Raw genomic sequence first — 21,329 nt, forward strand, 5'->3', positions numbered from 1 at the left:
TTAAAGAAAACTTATTTACATGTTCTTGAACTTTTAAGTTAACTTTTAGTTCCAAGAGATATGAGATCAAGACTAACTTGTAGTACTTGACCATATAATCTAACTACATGAAATTAAAGTGCATAAAATGAAGAAGTAACTAAGTAAACATGTAATTTGTTCATGGTTGTTCATACTTTAAAGATTCAAACCAAGGTTTGATCTTTAGAAAGTAAACTTTAAAGTTTACTTCATGAGCTTCAAGTATGTCTTTAATCAACACAAGAACTTTATAATCTTTGAAACATTATATGTAGAACCTAAACTAGAGAGTTTAGTTCTTGATTGTTCTTGTTAAAACAAGATAAAAGATGAATCAAACTAGAAAGTTAGATTCTTGAAACATGTAAGTAAATAACAACAATTAACAAGACAAGTAACATTAACAACAAAGAACAACAAATGATGATGATGATTTGCATGTATGTATACGGTTTTAGGGAGAAAAGAAGAAGAGAAAATGTCTTCAAGTTTACTTACAAAGAGCAAAGAAACCTTGAGAGAAAAAGAGAGAAAGATAATTGCAAGTAGAAGTGTGTTTGAGAAATGAGAGAAATGTGAGTGAAGTAGTAAACAAGAAAATGAAACAAAACACTCCTAAAGGGAGCTTAGGGCTATGGTTTTTACAGCAGAAAATGGGGGGAGGGAGAAGTTTTGTGGTCACTAGAATGTAAAGCTTCATAAAGGTGGTTATTAGATGGTTATACATGGGGAAGATGTCTAACTAGATTCCAATTGTTCTTAGACTAACTAGTTACATCTAAAATGATACTTACACTTTGAAAGAGTGGGCTAACTAAGCCCACTTAAAGGTAGGGTGGGCTTACAAGTCTTAATTCATGAGTCCATTAACTAATCAAAGCCCAAGTTCAATTAATTAACAATTTAAGCCAATTTAAGCCCAAGTAACTAACTAATAGCCTTAGTTAATTAAAATGATTAATAAATTTAATCATAAATGTAAATAATATCTAAAAATATTATTCGTGAAAGTTCCGGGTGTCACAAAGACGTTTCGGGCACTTAAAAGTCAAGTACAGGCAATCATAGCAACATGTAAATGTAATAACATACATTCGTTTAATCACACGTATTAATAATAGTAATTATTAATAAATAAATGTTGGAAATTCCAGGGTCGTTACACATATGATATAAACAACATTGTTGCAAATTGAGTGTAATAATGTTAGATGTCAAAACATGTGTTGATGATGATCTCAAAAGTCTAGAACACATATGAACTTTGTGAAAATCTTAATCTAGTTGCAAACTCATTGACACTAATGAAAAGGGAAAATGTGAATAACATTAACATCAAAACATCTAAGTATTGATGATAATTAAAGTTTGCAAAACTTGTTGCCTACAATTGAATTATACACCTTGAACTAATCTGAAGTGTCATTGTGTAGAAAAATGGCAAGAGGAAACGAACCAAGAAGAAAGGACTCATACGACCCACCATCAGATCTTACAGAGAGAATTAAGTACAACGCTTGGTTTCTCTCTAGACGTCCTATCACTGAAGGAAGAAAAGTTGCCCACGATCAAATGCCAGAGCTTGTGAGACAATTCAAAACTCTTCAATGAGAGGCATTTCTCACTCTTGATGGTCCCATTTATCCATCTCCCATTCGCGAATTTTATGCGAATTTCAACTTCGTGAATAATGTAATCTCCTTTAGTCTTCAAGGGACAAATTATCGCTACTCTCTTGTAGATTTCGGTCGCATTCTCCAAGTTCCAACGGATGGTGAAGAATTCTTCAGTTCACATCATGGACTGGCATATCTCCCAAATTTTATCTCCAACAAAACGGCAGTGATAGATACACTATGCAAAGAAAGTGCTCCTTGAGATGAGATCGAGATGTCTGGAATACTGGGAAGACATCTTTCATCTGAGTATGAAGTTTGGAACAAAGTCACTGACTACAACATCTACTGCAGATCAGGAAATCACTCAAACATTCATGCTACTCAAGTTGCTCTCTTGTGGTGCTTGGAAAATGGAATCAAAGTAAATATTGCCCATCTGATGGCAACCAGGATGAGTGGACTCATCACCGAAACAACTCGAGGATTGCCTTATGGAATGCATCTAAACAAACTGTTTAGGCACCTCAAAATCACAAGTGATGACTCTCTTCCACTCACTCATAAACCAATCCTACCACCAAAAATAACAGGAGGATCAACCTCCAAATGAAGAAGAACTACCAATGAGGCAGGAACGAGCAGAGGAGCTATTGAGATATTAGACAGTGAAAATGAAGAAGAAAATGAATCGGTAAGGGATCTTGAGGTCAATGCCAAGATGGATAAGATCTATCAGACTCAAATCAAAAGTCTGAAAAAGGAATCAAAGGTGAAGAAATTACTGAAAGGAGTGATCAGAAGCTTGACCTGTAGGTCAGGAAATGAGGAGGATGATGATTCGAGCGAAGAATTCTAACAAACTCTCATGAAAACTCTCTATGGTTGAATGTTTAAAATAATAACGTTTGAGAACTTCAATATGCATGTTTAATAAAGTATTCGTGTGTGCTTATTACATGTTTTTAGTCCAAGTATGTCGACTGTGAACCTAACCATGTATGTCCTGTACCAACGAGTTTAAGTTTTTTTAAAACGATTAATCCACGGCTTACATCACGGACGACCGCAGCTCAACCGCAGAATAAACCCTGCATAAACTAACGAATCATTTTGTCCTATTAGGCTCAATAACTTTTCTCAAGTGAAAATTGACTTGTCAACCAAAAGACTTTACTCATTTAACCTACCTCTCTTGTGAAAAAGTAAAAGTGATTCCTAGTAGGTCTCTATAAAAACTAGTACATTGAACCAAAACTCATACCCACCATCACAATCCCTAAAAACCCACAATCAAATTATGAGACAAATTGTCGAAGGAAGAGAAGTGTCAACTCATCAACTCTCAACCTATTCGCTGGCCAACTTCTCTAGTGTGAATTGGAATGTCTTTCTCAATCTTCGAGGACCTCTATATCCTCTTCATGTGAATGAATTCTATGCAAACTTCCAATTCCATGATGATATGAAGATATCATTCACTCTCTATGGCAAAAGCTATTCCTCAACACTTGAAGAATTTGAAAACATCATGGATGTTCCAAGTAACGGGATAAAATTCTTCCTTAACCCAAACTCATTTGATGAGTTTCCAGAATGGTTAGAAAAAGAATGTGTTCTTGAAACACTGAGTGAAGGACTACTCAAATTTGAGTCCGTCAACAAAGAGGGTTTCTTAGTGCATCACCTTGCTTCAACATATGATCTATGGCAACAGATCATCTCCATAAACATATATGGAAAGGGTGAATTACTTTGGAGAATAAATACAAATGAGTTTACTCTTTTGTGGTGTCTCATACACTCACTTAAGGTAAACATTGCATTTCTGATGGCATCTAGAATTTAACAGGCAGCTCAAGTACCCTTCTTGAAACTACCTTATGGCCTTCACTTAACTAAACTCTTTGCTCATCTCAAATTGACGACTTCCTTTCACTACGCTGCTCAATTTTCGTCATACCCGATTTGCAGAGCTTCAACCAGACCATTTGTTGAACCTTCTCTTGATAACCCTCCAAACTTTAAACTCCTTTCAACCATAGGACAAAGCAGTTTCATTCACGAAAATGTTCTAAAAATCGGACGACATCTAAACAAGATAGAAGGAATTATAAGAGACACTCATCACTATATTCACCTCAAGAAATAGGCCAATGCAATTTGAAGAATGCCTACCTATACATCTAATTTATGTGTCTTCCATGCATATTTTCATATATGCATTACTATGTTTCATGCTTGCTTTGAATAAAATGTGTGCTTGATGTGTTTTAATATATATATTTTTCTAACGTGCACAATTTAAGGGGGAGTTTTGTTCTAAGGGCGAGCTTAGTTCTAGGGGAGCTAACCTTTTTGCTTCGACAAAAGGGGGAAAAATGGATACAAGTGATTGTTAACACTTGCGTATTTATAGCAAAATGTCCCTCATCACTTGTATGTTTGTCATCATTAAAAAGGGGGATAATGTTGGTTGAATGTGGGTTAATGCACTAAAGGATAAACTTAAGTATGATTAACCAAAGTATGATTAACCAAAGAATATGTTTTGATGATGACACATACATATGCATAAGTGATGACTGACATCTTAGCAAAAAACACGCAAGGTCACTAATCCATACTTTATCTTGCAAACGACCAAGTCAAACATAGGTTAAAGAATGAAATTAAAAGTTCAGCTAAACACACGGTCGAGGTACGGTCGACCACATAGTCAACCATGAAACTCCAAACTGATTGCAACGCAGTTTTATGAAAACAAGTTGCACGGTTGCCACCACGGTCAGCCGCAGTACGACCGCAGTTTTCTCTGTTACCATTTTTGACCAAATAAAGTTTGACTAGTTCCCGACATCTATAATTCATGAAACCTTTCTCAACATGCTTTGAATAGATGCCTTCTCCATACTCAAATGAGTTTTGGTCATAAAAACACTAATTGTGATTAATTACGCCTAATGACATCTTAATGACAAATTAACCAAGATTAGGCATAACACATAAGTGTTAATCAACAACTTGTGATATTAATTCTTATCTAGATATCCTTAGTATGATCATCAAGTACCAACACACTTAAGCCAATGTCACTAGAAAAATGATTGCTATTAGAAATGACTTAGTGATTAATTAAGGCTAAATGAGAAACAATGCTCTCAAGGTTAACTAGTAATGACTTGTAATCCTAAAACACACTAGATACATTTAGGATGGTCACCAAGTCCCAACTAGAGATTGCTCTTCCCTTGTGCATGTGTTGGACATTAATGTATGCTTACACATTAATCAAGCAATATGTTATATTGCAAATTAAACTTATTAAGTACTTGAATTATAAGTTGTGCAAGTATCTATATGATTGATCCTAGAATAACTATCTCTTACTATGTAAGTATTACTTGCTACTTGTCAATATGGTTAATACTCATAAACTTGTCAACTTGATTAATATGTTTGCTATGTGCTCATTAGTTAGGATTCAAGTGACTAACCTACTCTAATAGATTAAGTGTAAAATGGTTCACAATGAAAGTATAGTCAATTGTCTATTTGGTCTAGTCTAAGTAACTAAGGGTGATTGCTTATGACTTAAGTTTGATGTCTCTACATACTTCATGATTATCTTATAGAGACATTATTCAATTAATCTCTAACTAAACTTAAAAAAGAACTTGACTTGTGATTAATTGAAACTAGGAAGTTAATGACATAGTGACTAGTCTTTAGAATTGAACCAAAGGTATTAAAGTGACTAACTAAGTCTTGATCAAACTGATATTTCCCAAAATATCAATCAAGACACTTCTCCAAGAATGTTGGGTTTGCCACTTTTGAAATGATTAGTCACTTTCATGCATTAAGACCAAATCTCACACACTTAATGCATATAATACTTGTATAGGATGTTTGGTTTCTTTTGCAGGTGCTAGAAGGAGTAAAGGTACCAAAATGTGGTGTTCAAATTTGAGTCAAATGGCTATACAACGGATACTAAATTTGGACTGGAGCACGCACGGTCGCACCACGGTCGACCGTGACGGCAACCGTGTGTCAACGACTACTTTTTGAATCTCACTATAAAAGGCAAACATTTAAGAGCATTTGAAGCTGACCCTCTTGCATATTTCAAAGGCTTATTTCCAGTGATCACAAGTGCATCAATTACTACTCAAATGTGATCAAGCAAGAGAAGATTCTATGATCTCATAGATATAGAATTGGGTTGTTGTAAACTTACTAATCAAAATCATTTATCTTGTGAGTTTACTTAATGTAATGTATGTCCTAGAATTGTCTTAGGATCATCATTGCAAAGTGTATAAGTCTTGTAACTTCAATTAGTAGAAGCATAGGCTAGCTTAGTGATCTACTTCCTTAAAGGGACTTAGGAAGTTGATTAATCTTATTTGGAGATTAATACTTGTTCAAGGTGAAGACAAGTTGATCTTGGTTGGAGTTGATCTTTCAAAGGGATAGAAAGATTAGGTTTGTTGTCTACCAAAGAAGTTGAAGACTTGTAAATCGGATCTCCACCGGGTTTGGATAAAAGTACTTAGTGAAGTAACAAATTCCGATTAGTGTTATCGGGGAGCGGATTAAGGTGGATTAGTTAACATCCACCTGAACCACTATAAATCTTTGTGTCTATGTTCTTTACATTGCATCATTTATCATTTCGAACATATACACTACACACATCAAGTTTGAGTTGAGTTGGTTGATCAAAGTTAAATCAAATTTGGTGATCAATCGAAAAAGTGTTAAAAACGTAGCAAGTAACTATTCACCCCCCCTCTAGTTACTTACAGGGGCGACACTTCTACAATAGTTGACCACGTGACCACTTCTTTGACACATGTGGCAAAATGACTTGCCACATTCACCGAAATGATGTTTGTGGCAATTGTTGCAAAAAGGTTGGGTTCCGGCATAACTTTTCTTTTCGTCGGAGGTGAAAGGCTTGTTGGTGAAGTTGTTGTTGTAGTTGCTTGATTGAGTGGCTTCCCATTTTCTTTTGTTGCCACCCGATTTATCCTCGTCCTTTGGCGCCGACACTTCAATCTCGTCCACCGTTTCAATCAATTGACGGGCCATCTTTAAAGCCTCTTATAGGTTAACGGGTTTGGATGACATTATCCCGTGTTTGATGCTCTTAGGGAGACCATTCATGTAAAGTTCAACCCTTAGAGACTCGGGATTCACAAGGTTTAGGCACATCAAGGCTAGCTCGGAAAATCGTTGATTATAGGCCTTGAGGTCATTTCCGACCGCCTTTAAACTTCTTAGCTCGTTTTTGAGCCTTCGGGTCTCTTCGCGCGAAAAGTATTCGGTGATCATCTTTTCTTTTAAGTCGGCCCAAGAGAGAGCGTGGGCTTCATCGGTACCCACCGATTGCACATACGTATTTTCTTTTAAGTCGACCCAAGAGAGAGTGTGGGCTTCATCGGTACCCACCGATTACACATACGTATTCCACCATGTGAGAGCGATACCGGCGAAAGTGTGGGTGGAATATTTGACCTTGTCTTGGTCCCGACAACCGCTAATGCTAAAAACGGCTTTCGTTTGCTCAAACCATCGAGTGAGAGCAGCCGGTCCTCTAGCCCCATCGAAATTGTGAGGTTTGCACCCCATGAAAGCTTTGTAGGAGCATCCCTAGTTTGAATTACCGGCTCCATGATTGTTGTTGTTGTGGTTGTTGTTATTGTTGTTGGAGAAGTGACCGACCATAGCCGCATCTACGGCGGTGGCTATCATGCGTTGAAGATCTTGTTCGGAAGTCTCATTACATGGGCCGTGGCGAGGAGGCATTGTGCCTTCAAGACACAAGAATATTGTTGATTAGTAATCTCAATAATACTAATCGTGATATGGAATAAAGATAGAGAGAAAATTTTCCTTGACCCTCCCTCGATTCTCTATGTCGAAATGTCGGAATGTCCACATGAATCACCATAATATAATCCCGGCAATTATATTATCCTAATTCACATGTGCATTTAACATTACCTCATAAAGTCAAGATGGCATGTCAATCAAATCAAAACGTGAGATTAAGATGGAATAAGAGTTAGATATGAATGAAAGAGTGCGAGTATAAATGCATAAGTAGTCAAGTAATTCCTACTTCAAGTATATATGCCGGTTGTAGTCTAGACTCACTAATGTACCCTATGACTCGGGGTTGACACCAATGAACTCTAAATCCCTACAACCAACGCTCTGATACCATCTGTAGCGACCCGACAAAATCGTCATTGACGGCGCCGTCTACTTAGGTCCCGTTACGTGGTCATAAGTCTTTAAAACAACGTTTGACCAAAAAAATATGTCGCATTCATTTCAAATGTAAAGATGTTTCAAGTTTACAAAAGTAGTTTGACAACTAGTTACGTTACACATTTTAAGTAAAAATGAAATCTATGCGACACAAATTAAAGTAAAGTCAAAAGACGCTCCATGTACGCATGTATACTCGACATCCAAGCAAGTATCAAAATAGTGAGCGGAAGCATGTAACACATATTGTTCAAGGACCTGAGAAAAACATAGGAAATCTGTCAACGAAAACGTTGGTGAAATCATAGGTTTAGTAAGTGAGTACGTAAGTAAGTAAGCTGAACCACAAGATTTATAACTTTGAAATAATAGTAAATCATTTTAAAAGTTGTTATCATGAGCACCCTATTACCAAGGCTTAACTTTCCACGAACCCCATAAATAAAGTGTTAGAACCTACACTTATACCCGAAAATATATTTCATTCGCTTAACGGTAGCGAACCGTCCGAATGAGGGTTTGTCAAACTCGTATGGCCACACAACATAAGTTCTCGCTTACACCCTGCAAGTGTAACTAATGATAATTGAATTGAGGCATTTTTGTTCTAACTCGTACGTAGAATGCTGGTTTTCGTACTTGTGTTCACTTTGTAAAACGAAACGTTTAAGTTTTCTCATCCCAAATATAAGTATAAAAGAGTAAAGTGGGACTATGATCTCACCTTGAGTGCACAGGTAAATAGGTACTTCGCAAAGTAAACGTGTGCAAAGAACAAAAGCTAGTATTGACCTAAACAAATAGGTTGTATCAATAACGGTAAACACGGTTAGTCAAAGTTGTTCAATTAGTCATATGGCTCGTTACGACTCGATTATGTATAGCATGTGAATCACGTTGTCAAGTTTCATGCAAGATACAAGTATAAAAACAAGTTAGAATGATTGCATAAGTATTTGGTTAAGTTTGACTAAAAGTCAACTTTGGTCGAGTCAAAGTCAACAAAAGTCAACACGTTCGGGTCGGGTCTCGGACAATTTTTCTGAGGTTTTTAATCATATATAAGCATGTTAGAACAAGGTACATGTTAATCGGAGGTGCGTAGCATAGTTAGAATTAAACGAAAATGTGCATTTTTGGACAGCCGGTGTAGTGACCCGAACTTTTCCATGTTTATATATATTAATTGAGTTTGATATTTACATGATTAAATGTTTCCAACATATTAAGCAATCAAACTTGTTAAGACTTGATTAATTGAAATATGTTTCATATAGACAATTGACCACCCAAGTTGACCGGCGATTCACGAACGTTAAAACTTGTAAAAACGACATGATGATATATATATGGATATACATATGGTTAACATGAGATTATGATAAGTAAGTATCTCCATAAGTATATTAACAATGAGTTATATACATATAAACAAGACTACTAACTTAAGGATTTCGAAACGAGACATATATGTAACGATTATCGTTGTAACGACATTTAAATGTATATATATCATATTAAGATATATTAATATATCATAATATCATGATAATATAATAATTTAACATCTCATTAGATATAATAAACAATGGGTTAACAACATTAATTGAGATCGTTAACTTAAAGGTTTCAAAACAACACTTACATGTAACGACTAACGATGACTTAACGACTCAGTTAAAATGTATATACATGTAGTGTATTTAGATGTATTAAAATACTTTTGGAAGACTTCAAGACATATATCAAAACACTCATACTTAACAAAAATGGTTACAGTTACTTTTCCATTCTTTTCTTTCATCAAGAATTCAAGTCGTATTCTTACCCGTATTATACACAGCTTCAAAACGTACTTACTATGAGTATATACCAATAGGAACTAGCATGGGATTCCACTCTTGATTATGTCATGTATGACTAATCAATTTTAACTTCTACCATGAGCTAGTCAACTAACTAGAACTCCTTTTAACCCCACTCACCACTCACCAATTACCACTCATCATTCACTCCATTTCACTTCCAATTCTCTTTCTAATTCTCTCTCAACACGCACACACTATTATGAACGTATTTTTCCAGTAGTTAATCATCATCTTCATCAAAAATCACTTCAAGAGTCAAGCTATAATCATCATAGGAAGAACACTTCAAGAACACTTCAAAAATCCCTTCAAGTTTACTAATTTACTTCCAAGCTTTCTAATCCATTCCAAGTAATCATCTAAGATCAAGAAACCTTTGTTATATACAGTAGGTTATCTTTCTTATTCAAGGTAATATTCATATTCAAACTTTGATTCAATTTCTATAACTATAAACTATCTTAATTCGAGTAAAAATCTTACTTGAACTTGTTTTTGTGTCATGATCCTACTTCAAGAACTTTCAAGCCATCCAAGATCCTTTGAAGCTAGATCATTTCTTGTCACTTCCAGTAGGTTTACCTACTAAACTTGAGGTAGTAATGATGTTCATAACATCATTCGATTCATATATATAAAACTATCTTATTCGAAGGTTTAAACTCGTAATCACTAGAACATAGTTTAGTTAATTCTAAACTTGTTCGCAAACAAAAGTTAATCCTTCTAACTTGACTTTTAAAATTAACTACACACATGTTCTATATCTATATGATATGCTAACTTAATGATTTAAAACCTGGAAACACGAAAAACACCGTAAAATCGGATTTACGCCGTCGTAGTAACACCGCGGGCTGTTTTGGGTTAGTTAATTAAAAACTATGATAAACTTTGATTTAAAAGTTGTTATTCTGAGAAAATGATTTTTATTATGAACATGAAACTATATCCAAAAATTATGGTTAAACTCAAAGTGGAAGTATGTTTTCTAAAATGATCATCTAGACGTCGTTCTTTCGACTAAAATGACTACCTTTACAAAAACGACTTGTAACTTATTTTTTCGACTATAAACCTATAATTTTTCTGTTTATATTCATAAAATAGAGTTCAATATGAAACCATAGCAATTTGATTCACTCAAAACGGATTTAAAATGAAGAAGTTATGGGTAAAACAAGATTGGATAATTTTTCTCATTTTAGCTACGTGAAAATTGGTAACAAATCTATTCCAACCATAACTTAATAAACTTGTATTGTATATTATGTAATCTTGAGATACCATAGGCACGTATACAATGTTTCGACCTATCATGTCGACACATCTATATATATTTCGGAACAACCATAGACACTCTATATGTGAATGTTGGAGTTAGCTATACAGGGTTGAGGTTGATTCCAAAATATATATAGTTTGAGTTGTGATCAATACTGAGATACGTATACACTGGGTCGTGGATTGATTCAAGATAATATTTATCGATTTATTTCTATACATCTAACTGTGGACAACTAGTTGTAGGTTACTAACGAGGACAGCTGACTTAATAAACTTAAAACATCAAAATATATTAAAAGTGTTGTAAATATATTTTAAACATACTTTGATATATATGTATATATTGTTATAGGTTCGTGAATCAACCAGTGGCCAAGTCTTACTTCCCGACGAAGTAAAAATCTGTGAAAGTGAGTTATAGTCCCACTTTTAAAATCTAATATTTTTGGGATGAGAATACATGCAGGTTTTATAAATGATTTACAAAATAGACACAAGTACATGAAACTACATTCTATGGTTGAATTATCGAAATCGAATATGCCCCTTTTTATTAAGTCTGGTAATCTAAGAATTAGGGAACAGACACCCTAATTGACGCGAATCCTAAAGATAGATCTATTGGGCCTAACAAACCCCATCCAAAGTACCGGATGCTTTAGTACTTCGAAATTTATATCATATCCGAAGGGTGTCCCGGAATGATGGGGATATTCTTATATATATGCATCTTGTTAATGTCGGTTACCAGGTGTTCACCATATGAATGATTTTTATCTCTATGTATGGGATGTGTATTGAAATATGAAATCTTGTGGTCTATTGTTACGATTTGATACATATAGGTTAAACCTATAACTCACCAACATTTTTTGTTGATGTTTAAAGCATGTTTATTCTCAGGTGAATACTAAGAGCTTCCGTTGTTGCATACTAAAATAAGGACAAGATTAGGAGTCCATGTTTGTATGATATTGTGTAAAAACTGCATTCAAGAAACTGATTTTGATTTAACATATTTGTATTGTAAACAATTATGTAATGGTCGTGTGTAAACAGGATATTTTAGATTATTATTATTTGATAATCTACGTAAAGCTTTTAAACCTTTATTTATGAAATAAAGGTTATGGTTTGTTTTAAAAATGAATGCAGTCTTTGAAAAACGTCTCATATAGAGGTCAAAACCTCGCAACGAAATCAATTAATATGGAACATTTTTAATCAATAAGAACGGGACATTTCAGCCGGGGCCCAGTGTAACATCCCGCCTTTTTCCATTTTCTTTTCCGTTATACTAATTTAAACTCCGTTATATGTTTATAACATCTCCCGTTAATACGCGTTTTAAAATATTCCGTTTAGGTAATTTTCGCACCCGACTACAAACTCGAGGGACTAAAATTGACACGGGGCAAACTAGTTGACTAGGTCACCTAGTCCACCCCAATCACCACCATTCAACCATCTCCCTCTCTCTCTTTCTCTCTAGCAAGAACACACACACATTTACCAAATTCATTCAATCATCATCTAAATTCGATCTAGGAGGCTTACAACAAAATAAATTACATATTCGTGATCCTCTCTTCATCCTCTTCATTTTGGTACCAACTTCATCTCATTTGGGTAACATTTCTAAAACTCTAGATTTCTCTAAATACGTGTTTTTGACTTGAAATGGTGTTAGTTAGTGTCTATGGCTCATTGTGATGTCGTGTATATGATTATTATGCTCGATCTCGTTGTTTTAGTGTAACTAGCATGAACTTGAATTTTGGTGTGTTGTTCTTGAATTTTGGATGATCATATGTTGTTAGATGTTAAAAGCTCATGTTCTAATTGTGTTCCTAGTATCACTAGCTCCAATTTGATGTGTAGGTTTCTTTAGAAAAGTTCATGAACTTGATTTATGATTTTGGTGAATTTGGGTTAGGGTTTGATGAACTTGAAATGGACTCTTGATGCATTGAATGCCATGGATTATGGTTGGTAAGTGTTTAGTTGGATTGTATGCTTGATTACCTTCGAAACGGCATATCATTCATGTAAATTGGTTGCCCAAATCATTGAATTGCATTTATGAACTTGTATGCGATTAATGTTGAGCATTAGATGCGGTTTTGGTTGTTATAATAGGTAGATTGATTGATGAAATGTGTTTAGTTGTCTTCCTCGTCAAATTACCTTCCCAACGGTATAAAATACTTGACTTGATTGCTTGCGGATCATAAATTGTGTTTATTTGGTTTTTGGTTCGTACACTTAGGAGTTCTGCATCAGACTTGAAATCCAACCTGGACGCCGTCCAGATACTTGGACGTTGTCCCAGTATTCAAAGCTGGATGCCGTCCAGAAAGTCTGGACGTCGTCCCAGCCTTCAAAGCTGGACGCCGTCCAGAAAATCTGGACGCCGTCCAGATGCACTGACAGGCCTCTGTCTTCGTTGGTCATTTTTTGAAAAATGTTTGCTATGCTATGGACCTCCGATTCACATGTAACTTGTTCTAACATGCTCATATATGATTAAAAACCTCAGGAAAATAGTTCGGGACCCGACCCGAACGTGTTGACTTTTTCGTTGACTTTGACCCGGCCTAAGTTGACTTTTAATCAAACTTAACCAAATATTTGTGCAATCGTTCTAACCTGTTTTTATACTTGTACCTTGCATGAAACATGACAATTTGATTCACATGCTATTATGATCGAGTCTTAACGAGCCATAGGACTAATTGAACATCTTTGACCTATCTTGTTTACCGTTATTGATACAACCTATTGTTTAGGTCAAGACTAGCATTGTTCTTTGCACACGTTTACTTGTTGAAGTACTTTACTACTCGTGCACTCAAGGTGAGATCATAGTCCCACTTTTACTCTTTTTGAACTTACATTTGGGATGAGAAAACATAAACATTTCTTTACTAAGTGAACACAAGTATAGGAAAACAAACATTCTACATACGAGTTTAGAACAAAATCCTCAATTCGATTATCATTAGTTACACTTGCCGGGTGTAAGCGAGAACTTATGTTGTATGGATCCATATGGGTTTGACAAACCCTCATTCAAACGGTTCGCTACCGTTTACGAATGAAATATATTTTCGAGAAACAGTGTATGTTCTAGCACTAAGTGATGGGGTTCTATGGAAGGAATGTTAAGCATTGATAATTGGGTGCTCGTGAAACAAACTTTTGGAATGTATTACTATTATTTCATTGATGCAAATATTGTGGTTCACTTGTACTTACTTACTTAAACCTATGATTTCACCAACGTTTTCGTTGACAGATTTCTATGTTTTTCTCACGTCCTTGAACGATACATGATACATGCTTCCGCTCATTATTTTGATACTTGCATTGGATGTCGAGTATATATGCATACATGGAGCGTCTTTTGGCTACTTTTAAATTGTGTCGCATAAGTTTCATTTGTACTTATAACTTTGTAACGTAACTTGTGGTGGAACTATTCTCGTAAACTTTGAACAATCTTTACATTTGAAATGAATGCGACATATCTTTTGGTCAAACGTTGTTTTAAAGACTAATGACCAAGTAACGGGACCTAAGTAGACGGCGCCGTCAATGACGATTTTGTCGGGTCGCTACAGATGGTATCAGAGCCAGGTTGTAGGGATTTAGAGTTCATTGGTGTCGACCCCGAGTCATAGGGTACATTGGTGAGTCTAGACTACAACCGGCATATAGACTTGAAGTAGGAATTACTTGACTACTTGTGCATTTATACTCGAACGCTTCTACTCATATCTACTCTTAGTTCATCTTAATCTCACGTTGTTTAATTTGATTGACACGCCACCTTGACTATATGAAATGATGTCGAATGCACATATGAATCAGGGTAATATAATTTCCGGGATTATATTACGGTGACTCATATGAACGTTCCGACATTATGACATAAAGAATTTAAGGCGAGTCGAGGAAAAACTTCTCTTTATCTTTATTCTATATCACGGTTAGTATTATTGAGAATACTAATCAATGATATTCTTGTGTCTTGGAGGAACAATGGCTCCTCGTCGTGTACGCCGCAATGAAACTCCCGAACAAGCTCTCGAACGGATGATAGCTACCGCCGTAGATGAGGCCATGGCCGGTCACTCATCCAAAAAAAAACAACAATAATAACAACAACCACAACAACAACAACAATGGAGCCAGTAACTCAAACGAGGGATGCTCCTATAAAGCTTTCATGGGGTGCAAACCTCACACTTTCGATGGAACCGGGGGACCGGTCGTGCTCACCCGATGGTTTGAGCAAACGGAAGCCGTCTTTAGCATAAGCGGTTGTCGGGACCAAGACAAGGTCAAATACTCCACTCACACCTTCGCCGGTGTCGCTCTTACATGGTGGAATACTTATGTACAATCGGTGGGTACCGATGAAGCTCACGCCCTCTCTTGGGCCGACTTGAGGGAAAAGATGATTGTCGAATATTTCCCTCGTGAAGAAACCCGAAGGCTCGAACAAGAGCTAAGAACTTTAAAGGCAATCGGAAATGATCTCAAGGCTTATAATCAACGATTTTCCGAACTAGCCTTGATGTGCCCAAATCTTGTGAACCCCGAAGCTTTAAGGGTTGAACTTTACATGGATGGTCTTCCAAAGAGTATCAAACACGGAGTAATGTCATCCAAACCCACTAATCATCAAGAAGCTTTGAACATGGCCCGCAAATTGATAGAAACGGTTGACGAAATCGTAGTACCGGCACCTAAAGCCGAGGACAAGTCAGGTAACAACAAAAGAAAATGGGAAGCTCCCCAATCAAGCAACAACAACTTTGCCAAGAAATCTTTCACCTCCGACGGCAAGAAGGGTTATGCTGGAAATCTACCTCTTTGCAACAAATGCAACAAACATCACTTTGGCGAATGTAGTAAGCTAATTTGCCATCGGTACCAAGGAATTGGTCATAAGGCCAACGATTGTAAAAGTGCCTCTCCCGTCGCTCGAAAGTGGCCCAATGCACCAAAGACGGGCACTTGTTACGAATGTGGCCAAACGGGTCATTATAGAAATGCATGCCCAAAGAAGAAAGATAACCCCAACACGCGCGGCCGAGCTTTCAACATCAACACCGAGGAAGCCCGGGATGACACTGAACTAGTCACGGGTACGTTTCTTCTCAACAACACTTATGTTACTTGTTTATTCGATTCGGGTACCGATAAGAGTTTTGTATCCAAGAGTTTGACTCATTCTTTTAATACTCCACCACGTCCACTAGATACCACTTATACCATTGAAGTGGCCAACGGAAAACTATTGAGTGCCGACACATATTACCGGGGGTGTACGTTAAACATTTTGAGTAATGAGTTTGAAATCGACTTGATACCCATGGAACTAGGTAGCTTCGATGTAATAATCGGTATGAATTGGCTAGCCAAAATGAAATCTCACATCCTTTGTGATCTTAACGCAATCCGAATCCCTATCGAGAATGGTGAACCTTTGATCGTCTATGGCGATAAGAGTTGCACCGGACTCAACCTCGTTTCGTGCCTTAAAGTTAGAAAACTACTCCGTAAGGGTTGTTTTGCGATCCTTGCCCACGTTAAGAAAGTCGAGTCCGATGAGAAGCATATCGATGATGTGCCAATTGTTAGTGACTTTTCCGATGTATTTCCCGACGAATTGCCGGGTCTTCCACCTCATCGACCGGTTGAATTCCAAATCGATCTTATTCCGGGAGCCGCACCCGTAGCACGTGCACCGTATAGACTTGCTCCATCCGAAATGCAATAATTGCAAAGTCAAATCCAAGAACTACTTGACCGTGGTTTTATCCAACCTAGCCATTCACCTTGGGGCGCTCCGATTTTGTTTGTTAAAAAGAAAGACGGATCCCTACGAATGTGCATTGATTATCGTGAACTAAATAAATTGACGGTTAAGAACCGGTATCCTCTTCCTCGCATCGATGACCTCTTTGATCAACTACAAGGGTCTTGTGTATATTCGAAAATCGATCTCCGCTCGGGTTATCATCAATTAAGGGTTAAGGGGGAAGATGTCTCCAAAACCGCTTTCCGAACTCGTTATGGTAGTTATGAATTTCTTGTAATGCCATTTGGTTTCACTAACGCACCGGCGGTGTTCATGGATCTTATGAACCGCGTGTGTAAACCGTATCTTGACAAATTCGTTATCGTGTTCATCGATGATATTTTAGTCTATTCAAAAAGCGAAGAAGAACACGAGGAACACCTCCGACTTGTGCTTGAACTCTTGAGACAAGAACGACTTTATGCCAAATTCTCCAAGTGTGAATTTTGGTTGAAGGAAGTTCAATTTCTTGGTCATGTTGTAAGTGATCAAGGTATTAAAGTCGATCCCACGAAGATCGAAGCCATTAGTAAATGGGAGACTCCTACTACTCCTACTCACATTCGTCAATTCTTGGGTCTCGCCGGGTACTATCGTAGATTCATCGAAAAATTCTCTTTGGTTGCACGTCCTCTAACCGCATTAACTCACAAGGGAAAGAAATTCATTTGGGCGACCGAGCAAGAATCCGCGTTTCAAATCTTGAAAACGAAGCTAACCACCGCTCATATCTTGTCACTTCCCGAAGGCAATGATGACTTTGTTGTATATTGCGATGCCTCAAAACATGGTTTTGGGTGTGTATTGATGCAACGAACGAAAGTCATTGCTTATGCTTCTCGACAACTCAAAATTCATGAACGAAACTACACGACGCATGATCTCGAACTCGGAGCCGTTGTCTTTGCACTTAAAATGTGGAGACACTATCTTTATGGAACCAAAAGTACTATCTTTACCGACCACAAAAGTCTCCAACACATTTTCGATCAAAAGCAACTAAACATGAGACAACGAAGGTGGATTGAAACCTTAAACGATTACGATTGCGAGCTTCGTTACCATCCCGGGAAGGCAAATGTAGTAGCCGATGCCTTAAGTCGAAAAGAAAGAGCGGTTCCTCTTCGTGTCCGAGCCTTAAACATCACCATCCACACAAATCTTAATAGCCAAATTCGGGTAGCCCAAGATGAGGCTCTCAAGGATGAAAACCTTTCACACGAGCTCTTGAACATTCTCATCTCTCGATTTGAAATTAGGGAGACCGGACTCCGATATTACACCGGAAGGATTTGGGTGCCTAGTTATGGGGACCTACGAAGCCTTATTTTAGATGAAGCCCATAAGTCACGATACTCGATTCACCCCGGTGCCAATAAGATGTACCACGACCTTAAACAACTATATTGGTGGCCGAACATCAAAAGGGACGTAGCTACTTATGTTTCCAAGTGTTTGACATGTTCCAAAGTTAAAGCCGAACACCAAAGACCGTCCGGACTACTTCAACAACCCGAGATCCCGCAATGGAAGTGGGAAAGGATAACGATGGATTTTATCACCAAGCTACCAAAAACGACGGGCGGTTATGATACCATTTGGGTTATTGTTGACCGTCTCACCAAATCCGCACACTTCCTTGCCATGAAAGAAACGGACAAAATGGAGAAACTTGCACAACTTTACATTAAGGAGATCGTAGCCCGACACGGTGTACCTTTATCGATTATCTTCGACCGAGATGGCCGTTTCGTTTCTAGATTTTGGCGTACTTTACAAGAAGCGTTGGGAACGCGTTTAGACATGAGCACCGCATATCATCCTCAAACTGATGGACAAAGCGAACGTACAATTCAAACCTTAGAGGACATGTTACGAGCTTGCGTGGTTGATTTCGGAAAAGCTTGGGACAAGCACTTACCCCTCGCCGAGTTCTCTTACAACAATAGTTATCACGCGAGTATAAAGGCCGCACCTTTTGAAGCGCTATATGGCCGAAAATGTCGTTCGCCTCTTTGTTGGGCCGAGGTAGGCGACGTGCAAATTACCGGACCCGAACTCATTCACGAAACCACCGAGAAAATCGTTCAAATCCGAGATAGGCTTAGGACGGCCCGAAGTCATCAAAAGTGCTATACCGACAAAAGACGCAACGACCTTGAATTTCAAGTCGGTGACCGCGTCATGTTAAAAGTCGCGCCTTGGAAGGGTGTAATCCGTTTTGGGAAACGCGGGAAGCTAAATCCGCGGTATATTGGTCCTTTCGAAATCCTGGAGCGTATTGGAACCGTTGCTTATCGTTTAGATCTTCCACCTCAACTGAGTTCCGTTCATCCTACCTTCCATGTATCTAACTTAAAAAAGTGTCTTGCCGAACCCGATATCGTCATCCCTCTCGAGGAACTTACTATTGATGACAAACTTCATTTTGTGGAGGAACCGGTTGAAATTATGGACACCTCCGTCAAGACATTGAAACAAAGCCGAATCCCGATTGTTAAAGTCCGTTGGAACGCCAAAAGGGGACCTGAGTTTACTTGGGAAAGACAAGATCAAATGCAAAGGAAGTATCCTCATCTATTCGTGAATTCGGAAACGCAAGATCTCGAGGAAGAAACAACGACTACTACGCCTACTTAAATTTCGGGACGAAATTTCTTTTAAGGAGTAGGTAATGTAACATCCCGCCTTTTTCCATTTTCTTTTCCGTTATACTAATTTAAACTCCGTTATATGTTTATAACATCTCCCGTTAATACGCGTTTTAAAATATTCCGTTTAGGTAATTTTCGCACCCGACTACAAACTCGAGGGACTAAAATTGACACGGGGCAAACTAGTTGACTAGGTCACCTAGTCCACCCCAATCACCACCATTCAACCATCTCCCTCTCTCTCTCTTTCTCTCTAGCAAGAACACACACACATTTACCAAATTCATTCAATCATCATCTAAATTCGATCTAGGAGGCTTACAACAAAATAAATTACATATTCGTGATCCTCTCTTCATCCTCTTCATTTTGGTACCAACTTCATCTCGTTTGGGTAACATTTCTAAAACTCTAGATTTCTCTAAATACGTGTTTTTGACTTGAAATGGTGTTAGTTAGTGTCTATGGCTCATTGTGATGTCGTGTATATGATTATTATGCTCGATCTCGTTGTTTTAGTGTAACTAGCATGAACTTGAATTTTGGTGTGTTGTTCTTGAATTTTGGATGATCATATGTTGTTAGATGTTAAAAGCTCATGTTCTAATTGTGTTCCTAGTATCACTAGCTCCAATTTGATGTGTAGGTTTCTTTAGAAAAGTTCATGAACTTGATTTATGATTTTGGTGAATTTGGGTTAGGGTTTGATGAACTTGAAATGGACTCTTGATGCATTGAATGCCATGGATTATGGTTGGTAAGTGTTTATTGGATTGTATGCTTGATTACCTTCGAAACGGCATATCATTCATGTAAATTGGTTGCCCAAATCATTGAATTGCATTTATGAACTTGTATGCGATTAATGTTGAGCATTAGATGCGGTTTTGGTTGTTATAATAGGTAGATTGATTGATGAAATGTGTTTAGTTGTCTTCCTCATCAAATTACCTTCCCAACGGTATAAAATACTTGACTTGATTGCTTGCGGATCATAAATTGTGTTTATTTGGTTTTTGGTTCGTACACTTAGGAGTTCTGCATCAGACTTGAAATCCAACCTGGACGCCGTCCAGATACTTGGACGCGTCCCAGTATTCAAAGCTGGACGCTGTCCAGAAAGTCTGGACGCCGTCCCAGCCTTCAAAGCTGGACGCCGTCCAGAAAATCTGGACGCCGTCCAGATGCACTGACAGGCCTCTGTCTTCGTTGGTCATTTTTCGAAAAATGTTTGCTATGCTATGGACCTCCGATTCACATGTAACTTGTTCTAACATGCTCATATATGATTAAAAACCTCAGAAAAATAGTTCGGGACCCGACCCGAACGTGTTGACTTTTTCGTTGACTTTGACCCGGCCTAAGTTGACTTTTAATCAAACTTAACCAAATATTTGTGCAATCGTTCTAACCTGTTTTTATACTTGTACCTTGCATGAAACATGACAATTTGATTCACATGCTATTATGATCGAGTCTTAACGAGCCATAGGACTAATTGAACATCTTTGACCTATCGTGTTTACCGTTATTGATACAACCTATTGTTTAGGTCAAGACTAGCATTGTTCTTTGCACACGTTTACTTGTTGAAGTACTTTACTACTCGTGCACTCAAGGTGAGATCATAGTCCCACTTTTACTCTTTTTGAACTTACATTTGGGATGAGAAAACATAAACATTTCTTTACTAAGTGAACACAAGTACAGGAAAACAAACATTCTA

Source organism: Rutidosis leptorrhynchoides, chromosome 6 (genome assembly GCF_046630445.1).
Source record: "Rutidosis leptorrhynchoides isolate AG116_Rl617_1_P2 chromosome 6, CSIRO_AGI_Rlap_v1, whole genome shotgun sequence".
Taxonomy (NCBI): Eukaryota; Viridiplantae; Streptophyta; class Magnoliopsida; order Asterales; family Asteraceae; genus Rutidosis; species Rutidosis leptorrhynchoides.